Here is a 9,694-nt window from a genome sequence, read left to right as displayed (position 1 = left end):
GCAATTCGTCGGTGGCCGATTTTTCTATTCAGTTCCGCATTCACGCTGCGGAGAGTTCGTGGAACGACGCGGCGCTGCGCGCTATGTTCGTCACAAATCTGAATAGAGAAATACGCGATGAACTAGCAACACGGAACGACGCCCACGATTTAGATTCACTCATTGCCTTGTGTATCATGCTCGATAATCGCATCCAGGAGAGGGATCGAGAGAGAACGGCGAGTAGCCGGCGCGTCACTAGCCACTCACGTCCCCACAATCCGGTTCCCATTCCTCTGCCTCCTTTTTCTACCTTTCCTGGTTCACCTGAACCGATGCAGCTGGGGCGTACTCGACTCACCTCCGCGGAGCGGACGGTGAGGGTGAGAAGCGGGGCCTGCCTCTACTGCGGCGAACTGGGCCATCAACGGGCAGACTGTCCAGTACGCCCTAAAGGACTAAGCCCTCCAACACACGCAGGAGTGTTGGCAGGCGGTGCCGTTTCCCGGGCCACAAAGAAACGTGTGATCCTCCCAGGTCAACTCCGGTGGGACCAGAAGTCGATCACGCTCCCCTGTCTGGTCGATTCTGGCGCAGACGACTGTTTCCTGGACTTGGACACTGCCCTCCAGGCCGGGATCCCCACGATCCCGCTCGAGACTCCGAAGGAGATCCACGACCTCGACGGCAAGATCCTGGCCACAGTCACTCATCGCACCAGACCCATCGCCCTGGTCCTGTCCGGCAACCACCACGAGCTACTTCAATTGTTCCTGATTCCGTCGTCTTCCTCCCCGATCGTGCTGGGTCTGCCCTGGTTGGCGCTCCACAATCCTCGGTTCGACTGGTCGTCTGGGCAACTCTCCAGCTGGAGCGTTCCATGTCACTCCCGCTGCCTCCGCTCAGCACTGCCCGCTCCTTCGACCACTCCGGTTCCGGTTCCCAAGCCACCAGATCTTTCCACGATTCCGGCGGCGTACCACGACCTCGGGGAGGTGTTCTCCAAGGACCTGGCTCTCTCTCTTCCTCCCCATCGACCATACGACTGCGGCATTGACCTGCTTCCGGGGTCCACATTACCTTCCCGACGGCTGTATAACCTCTCCCAGACCGAACGCTCATGCATGGAAGAATATGTCAACCAGTCTCTGGCCGCTGGTCTCATTCGTCCCTCTTCATCCCCTGTCGGAGCCGGGTTTTTCTTTGTTCAGAAGAAGGATGGTACTCTGCGCCCTTGTATCGACTATCGTGGTCTCAATGAGATCACGGTCCATAACAAATACGCACTGCCGCTCATGGACGCTGCCTTCAGCCCTTTGTGCAAGGCTAAAGTATTCTCCAAACTTGACCTTCGCAACGCGTACCATCTGGTTCGCGTCAAAGAGGGCGATGAATGGAAGACCGCCTTCAACACGCCAATGGGACATTTTGAATACCTCGTCATGCCTTTTGGATTAACGAACGCTCCAGCAGTCTTTCAGCACCTAGTCAACGACATTCTGCGTGACATGCTGGACAAATTCCTGTTCGTGTATTTGGATGACATCCTCATCTTCTCGGAGTCCGAGCAGGAACACGTCCAGCATGTCCGCATGGTGCTGCAAAGACTGCTGGAGAACAAGCTGTATGCCAAGGCAGAGAAGTGCGTCTTCCACGCTTCCTCAGTTCCTTTCCTTGGCTTCATTATCGACCAGGGTAAGCTGTCTCCAGATCCGGCCAAGATCAGCGCGGTGAGGGACTGGCCGACCCCCTCCAACCGAAAGCAGCTGCAGCGATTCCTTGGATTCGCGAACTTCTACCGGCGATTCATCCGGGACTACAGCAAGGTGGCTGGACCCCTCACTCGACTCACCTCTCCGCTGCAACCATTCTGCTGGTCCGATGACGCCGAGAATTCCTTCCAGAGACTCAAGGTACTGTTCACATCTGCACCTATCCTCTCCCACCCTGACTCTTCCCTACAGTTTGTTGTCGAGGTCGACGCCTCCGACACTGGAGTTGGGGCCGTCCTCTCGCAACGCTCGCCTGCCGACCAAAAGCTGCACCCATGCGCTTTCTTCAGCCGACGCCTTTCCCCGGCCGAGGCGAACTATGACGTGGGGAACAGGGAGCTGTTGGCGGTCGTGCTGGCACTCCAAGAGTGGCGACATTGGTTGGAAGGTGCGTCTTTTCCTTTTATCGTTTGGACAGACCATAAAAACTTATCTTATTTACGAGACGCTAAACGTCTCAACTCCAGGCAGGCACGTTGGGCCCTGTTCCTGGGGAGATTTGTTTTTACCCTTACCTTCCGACCTGGGTCAAGGAACGTTAAACCGGACGCACTATCTCGACTATTCTCACCTGATCCACCTTCTCTGTCTCCCGAGCCGATCATTCCCCCAGCTTGCATCGTGGGAGCTGCTGCCTGGCCGGTGGAGGAGAGGGTTCGTCTGGCCCAAGGAGCGGAGCCAGACCCAGGAGACGGTCCTCCCAATCGGCTCTTCGTCCCGGGCGCGGCACGCTCGGAGGTGTTAGAGTGGGCACATGGCTCTAAGCTCACATGTCATCCCGGCCTCAATCGCACTCTCCGGTTTCTCCGCCAGCGATTTTGGTGGTCCTCCATGCCTCAGGACACTGCCGAGTTCGTCCGAGCCTGTCCCGTCTGTGCCCGAGGGAAGACCTCGAACCGCCCTCCAGCTGGTCTCCTGCAGCCGCTCTCCATCCCACGTCGTCCCTGGTCCCACATTGCGGTAGACTTCGTTACCGGTCTACCACCGTCTCGCCTAAACACCACGGTCCTGACGGTGGTGGACCGGTTTTCGAAGTCCGTCCACTACATACCGCTCACCAAGCTCCCAACTGCCATCGAGACGGGGGACCTTCTAGTCGAACACGTCTTCCGACTCCACGGGTTCCCGCAGGACATCGTCTCAGACAGAGGGCCTCAGTTCACTTCCCAGGTCTGGAAGGCGTTCTGCTCGGCGTTGGGGGCGTCCACCAGCCTCACGTCCGGGTATCACCCCCAGTCTAACGGCCAAACAGAGCGGGCCAACCAAAGCATGGAGAGTGCCCTCCGTTGTGTCGCCGCCCGCCACCCCGCCTCCTGGAGTTCCATGCTTCCATGGGTGGAATACGCGCACAATTCCCTGGTCTCCGCATCTACCGGCATCTCCCCATTCATGGCGACCCTGGGCTACCAACCACCCCTCTTCGACTTCCAGGAGGAGGAGGTCGCCGTCCCTTCTGTCCAGAGCTACCTTCGCCGGTGCCACGCGGTGTGGAGAAAGGTCCGGTCATCCCTTCAACGATCTTCCATCCAGAGCCAGAGGCAGGCCAATCGCCACCGCATCCCGGCTCCAGACTATCGCCCAGGACAAAAGGTATGGCTGTCCTCTAAAGACCTTCCCCTGCAGGTCGAGTCCCGGAAGTTGGCACCTCGTTTCATTGGGCCGTTCATCATCGAGCGGATGGTCAACAGGTCCGCCGCCCGCCTGAAGCTTCCTAGAGCTTTACGAGTCCACCCGACCTTCCACGTCTCACTCCTAAAACCAGTGGAGGAGTCGGACCTGGTCCCACCCTCCAACCCTCCTCCTCCACCCAGGTTTATCGACGGGGGGGAGGCCTACACAGCCAGGCGTATCCTGGACAGCCGACGCAGGGGCCGGGGTCACCAGTACCTCGTCGACTGGAAGGGGTACGGCCCGGAGGAGAGATCTTGGGTCCCACGCCATTTCATCCTGGACAAAGACTTGCTGAGGGACTTCCATCGGACCCACCCGGATAAGCCTGGCCTAGCGCCAGGAGGCGCTCTTTGAGGGGGAGGTACTGTTACGATTCCACCTGCACCTTCTCCTCAATTTTATTATTAGTGTTGTTTTTGTGGCTGCTGCTCTGTTCCCTCTCCTCTGACTCTGCAGGGGGCGTGGCTGACCCAGTTCCCAGACACCGGTGATCGTTTGCACCTGCGCGGCTCCTCCTCACCTGCACCAGATGTGTAATCAGCGGGGCTTAAAGGCGGAGCCATTTCTCCTCACCGGTGTCAGATCGTTTTCGAACATACATGGGTAAAGTCATGCTGCCAGCTCTCTCGCTGTACTTACCTCACAAGAATACTTACCCGTTCGTCTCCGCTCCAGGTCGTCACGTCTCCTGCTGGTCTTCAACTCCCTGGCTGTTCCGGTCTCCCTATTCTCCTGGGATCTCCTGTGCCACGTTCGTGAGTTGTTTCCACTCTGGATTTCCACCGACCTGCCGAGTCACCCCCGCAGTAGCTGCAAGGACAATTTTCCTCCTTTCTCTCCATCTATCCCCTATCGCTTCCCACTTTTGGGAAGTCGTTTTATGTTATACGTTTGTTAATAAATTTATATTGTTTTGAAATAGCCACCTCCGTCTCCGTCTGCTTTCGGGTCCACGCCACTTAATCATTACAACAACACACGAATCACTTCATTTGCATCACACTATCGCATCTGGAACCATGAAACTTAATGTCATTATGGCAGCTAATTATCACGTTCCACTCATCAAACACACACTCATATAATCGTCTCAATACATGGGCTGTGTGAAGAACAATAAATAATACTGACAGCTATTTATTGTGATAGTAGCTGATCACGTTGCTTGTATTATATTGAATATATAGTGAATCCAACAGATCGCCTCAACTGTTTTTGCTGCTTAAGACAAAAATAAAACTGCTTTAAAGGTCATAAGGCTGTAGAACAGCATTGTTTTGTTTAATATATGATTAAAAAAAGTGATTATTATTTATAATTATATGATCTATATATATCAAACCTCTTGACTTTTACGGCTTAAAATATGATATGATATTCATTACTCTTTTTGGTCACAAATTATAAACAACAACGCACAATAACTTGTGTGAATATACAAAATATCCATCAATATAGCCTGAAGCCCAAGGCTTATTTTGAAATAGACTTGGAGAACACAGAGGAAATGAAGTGTATTGTCTGCTCTCCTGGATCACTATTATAAAAGGAAAACTGTCCAATGTAGCATAAATAAAAGTTTCATAGCTGAAGGTATACAAAATACAAAAGTATATAGATTTTACGTGTAATAAATGACTTCCACCTCCAATCATTTCTGTGCCGTAGCGTGTTACACACAAATTGTGTATTAAAATACAACAGACAAAAATTGTATTCCTACCTTTTTATTTCTCTGTGCTTTACTCGTGAGTTTGCCGCCATCCTGCTGCCCAACACTTTCCAGGAGTGAGACATTAACCTAATGTCTCATTTACCTATAGGCTTGAACGACCGCGTTTATGCAGCCACAGATAATGTAGTTAACATTTGCCTGCGCAGATGTCAGAGGTATAGAGCCTCTGTGAACGGTAACTGTTCTAACTCTCACTCCAACCAACTCGTTCTACCCTTTTCAGGTTCCCTGGAAACATCCATGGACTGTTAAATCCTCATGTTACCCTCAACTCCCTGGACCAACCCCAAAGATTGTGGCCAGCATCCAACTCTCCAGACAAAGGGGGGGTATGTTGAGATTTCAGGCCATGTACTCAGAACAATTGAAGATTTATACATGATCCCAAGTGGCCTGACTCTGGGTTATTTGACACTCTGCAACCACCAATAACCTAACCTGCTACTACCAGTGCACAACACACCCATCACTATATTAATAACTTTATTTATGGCACCTTTTAGATTAATAAAGAAAAGTAACAATAAGGAATCAAAAGTATAATAGTAAAGGTAATAAAACGAACACTGATTCCGGAAGCTTGGGCCCACGGTTGGGGTTGTGCAGGGATTCTCAAAGTTTTGATACCTGAGGGCCAATTTAGGAACCCAACATTGGACTGAGGGCGGCCAAAGGAAAAACAAAAGGAAAAAACAGAAAGAAATCCCATTTGTAATAATTTTAATGACCAGATTACCGTTCTACAGTTTACACTTATTGGTCTGTATCCAGTAAAGTCCAACAAACATTTAACAAGCTTAGTAGCTCCTGGATTAAAACTATCAACTGTAATTAATTGCGGTCCGCCAGAAATGTTTCTGTGGTCTGCCATTGGCTCGCAGGCCGTACTTCGAGAACCAATGGTGTAGTGGTTAGCGCTCTCGCCTTTGAACCCGGGTTCCCTGTGTTCGAGTCCCGGTTGGAACAAGGGCCTTTCTGCAAGGAGTTTGCATGTTCCCCCCGTGTGTGCGTGGGTTTTCTCTGGGTTCTTCCTCCCACAGTCCAAAAACATGCAGATTTGGGGATTAGGTGAATTGGTCACTCTAAATTGACCGTAGGTGTGAGAGACTGGCTGTTTGTCTCTGTATGTGGCCCTGTGATGGACTGGCGAACTATCCAGAGTGTAACCTACCTATCGCCCTATGTCAGCTGAGATAGGTACAACACCCCTTCGCGACCCACCGGTGGAGGATAAAGCAGTAGATAATGGATGGATGTGTCGATGTCTGTTAAAACCAGCATTAAGCCGAGCTGCTGCATTCTGAACCAGCTGTGATTTCTGGAGAATATGAGTACATTAGTGGTTTTATTGTGGATATTGTGCATAGCTGTAAAAGGAGTGTGCAACTTTCTTTACACGTGGGTTGAAAATGAAATAGGGAATCAGAATGTGCACCAAGGGTTTGACATAAACGGACAGAGGGCCGAGGTTATTAGTTGTAAAAGTGGTGGAGTGATTTTATGTTTTAGAGATAGCACAAAATGTTGACATCACGAGTTGCATATGTATGCACACAATGAGGAAAAGTCGCAAATGATTCTTAGCTGTAGTGTTTTATATTGTTATGCAGCAAAAGGACACGTGAGACTTTAGGAATAAGGGAATTTGAGCCCCCATGCATAAGACCTGGGGGTCTGTACATCAAATCAACTATGTCTAATTTTTCCTTTACTTTTTATAGTAATACAGGTCATTATTTTAGATTTTCCGAGTGTAATTGCACACATTGTCGTAAATAACGACACCGCGGCACGCCTCCTCCTCCACTGCTCCTCCAATCAGAATACCAACATTGCAGAAAACCCATGAACCTGGAGAAAACCCATGCACACATGGAGAGAACATGCAAACTCCATGCAGAAAGGCACTTGTTCAGACCGGGTTGTAAACCTGGATCTTTTTGCTGCAAGGCAACAGTGCTAACGCCCTTCACCTTAACCATTGTTGTTGGTGTTGTGTACAATATTATCAATTAAGGTTATAGGAACAATCTGTTTAGCTGTTTAGGTTTGTTCCAAGGTCAATGTCACCAGAAATAATGGATACTCCATATACTTTGCACCTACTTTTAGGAACAACAGTCCAGCTTGATGGAAAGCCACAAAGGCACATGGAGAGGAAGTGGAGAGAGGGAGCTATTGGCTTTGGCTGCAGAGGAAAGACATTGGTTGGGAGTCAACACCCCAGTGAAGGCAGCTGCAGGGGCTGGCGGGGAGACGTCCTCAGTGTGCCCTTAAACCAGTAAATCTGGGCACACTGAGGACGTAAACATCAGTTGTCTGAATTTGAGTCTTTGGTTTCTTCTTTTACCTGGATGTTTTGTTTCCATTGTCACTCTGATATGGTGAAGTTATTTAAAGTGGCACAGGGCCTTAGAAAGGGGGTTATGGTTAGGGTTATAATAAAAACAGTTTTTACTATAGAATGAAGCAGAACCCCATCTTCGCTTGGAGCCCTGGATAATTGCCTCCGTGTTGCAGCTATCCCCATATCCACCCATGGCAGCCAGGCAAGGGTTAACGATTGGCTCTTACTCCCATGTTTCCTCTCCATTTGCATGCTGTTTGCATAGGATGAGCTCAGTAGGCATTGTGTGTGTTTCACATTGCCAGATTTATTCATTTTCAGTCTCAACAACTGAGAATGAGAATTCAAATATAATCCTGTGAATAAATGCTGCTAAAATTAGGGTTTTGTAAAATGGCAGCAATGTAATTGTGCAGCAGTGACTATATAACCGCATTACTAGATATACTATACTACTATACTATAACCACACTCCCTTCAGCTAAACTGCTGACAACAGCTGATTACACAAGTGAGGCGAACATCGTACTCACCATCCTGTAGCACAGAATCACAAGAGGGAGAAGACGATGGTAATAAGGCAGAGATTAATAGAGACTGAGACCTCGCAGCAACAGAAACACAGGGTTTCCATGACTTGCACCTGCAGCTTCCCTCAGTAGCTTGTTGCTTTGCATCTTCCCAGCAAACACATAGGAGAGAGAGGACACACACACACACTGGTTTTGCATTCTTTGTGTGACACTCATGGACATAACCCTAACCCTAACCCTAACCATCACAATTAAAGAAATTAAATATCTTACCCTAAAACGATGTCTTAATTGTCAAAAAAGCCCATTAAGTTGAGTGGACCAGCCAAAAATGCACACACACACACACACAATGTGTCTTTATAAGATAAACAACTGATCTTCAGCATTTCAAACTAATATGTATTAATTTTTCCCACCACATAAAAAAGATGTGCACAATCAGAAAACATGGTCAAGTTTTTACAATATGTGAACAAAGGAAAGCCGATTCTTGCTCCATATGCACAAATATATTTTACTAAAGGGACGACATTTTGGCCTGCAGACCTTTTTCAACATCAGAAACACTGTGACATTGCTGATTTAAAACGAGTTAAGTGTGTTTCTCAAGAAACCCTGACCTGCATGTTTTAGAACGCACCTGATTTAAATGAATGTGTCTTTATCTGGCTTCTGCAGAGCTTGATGACGAGCTCACCGTTTGAATCTGGTTGTGTGGGCTGCTGACGCGTGCTGCCAATCACAACAATCAAGCTCCAACTGTTGGGAGGAAGCAAACAAGTATAGGTAAGTTGACATTTTAATATATATATAGAAACAGTACAAAAAACACAATATTATATCTAGTAGATGTCTGTCCTTTGCACTCCTCCTTCTATACATCGACAGAAATTAACATAATTAATTATTATAACAAAACTATTTAGGTCAGGGCTTTTCAATTATGAACTGGGTCAATTATGAGTTGGGTCGTATTTTCAAACCCGGGACATTTAGCTTGGCCAGATGTTTTCCGCAGCCAGTAAAGCAGCAGGTGATGACAAATTTGAAAAGCACAGCAAAAGGTGTATTTAAAATAATAATATAATAATAATAATAATAATAATAATAATAATAATAATAATAAAAAAGTGTATTAGAAGAGAATCAAAATAGTTTGGTCATACCTGACTCAGGTGCAACTCAAAGTGCAGACAATCAAAAAGGTGCACAATATTAGCATTTGTTCCTCTTTGGAATAGGATAAACATAACGTCAAATACGAGCCATGAACATCTCAAAGCGTCTTAAACAGAAAAGAAAAGTACTATCAAGGTCATCAGGCTACGTACGCAGACTGCTGCATTTATGGTTAGTGCTACTATAGGGACTTATGTATTTAAATCTTTGAGGGACAATTAAAAGTGTTTGTATAGCATGTCCTCAGTTTCTCTGGTGGGACCACTTTTGTGGCGACCATTTGAATCAGCTGGTTTTAGGTCATAGTCAGTGTCGATTGGTGTTTATGTGGTGACAGGGTTCTCAAATGGTGGTTCAGAGTTACTTCCTGGTTACTTGGAAGAACTTGTGTATCAAGGATTGCAAAAGTAAAGTCAAAGTGTCACCGAGTTCTTTATGACTGGTCTCATCTGCTCAGAATATGCTGAGCATGTTT

The sequence above is a fragment of the Microchirus variegatus genome (assembly GCF_963457635.1).
Source record: "Microchirus variegatus genome assembly, chromosome: 15".
In the NCBI taxonomy this organism is placed as follows: Eukaryota; Metazoa; Chordata; class Actinopteri; order Pleuronectiformes; family Soleidae; genus Microchirus; species Microchirus variegatus.
Note: the sequence above shows the minus strand (reverse complement) of the source record.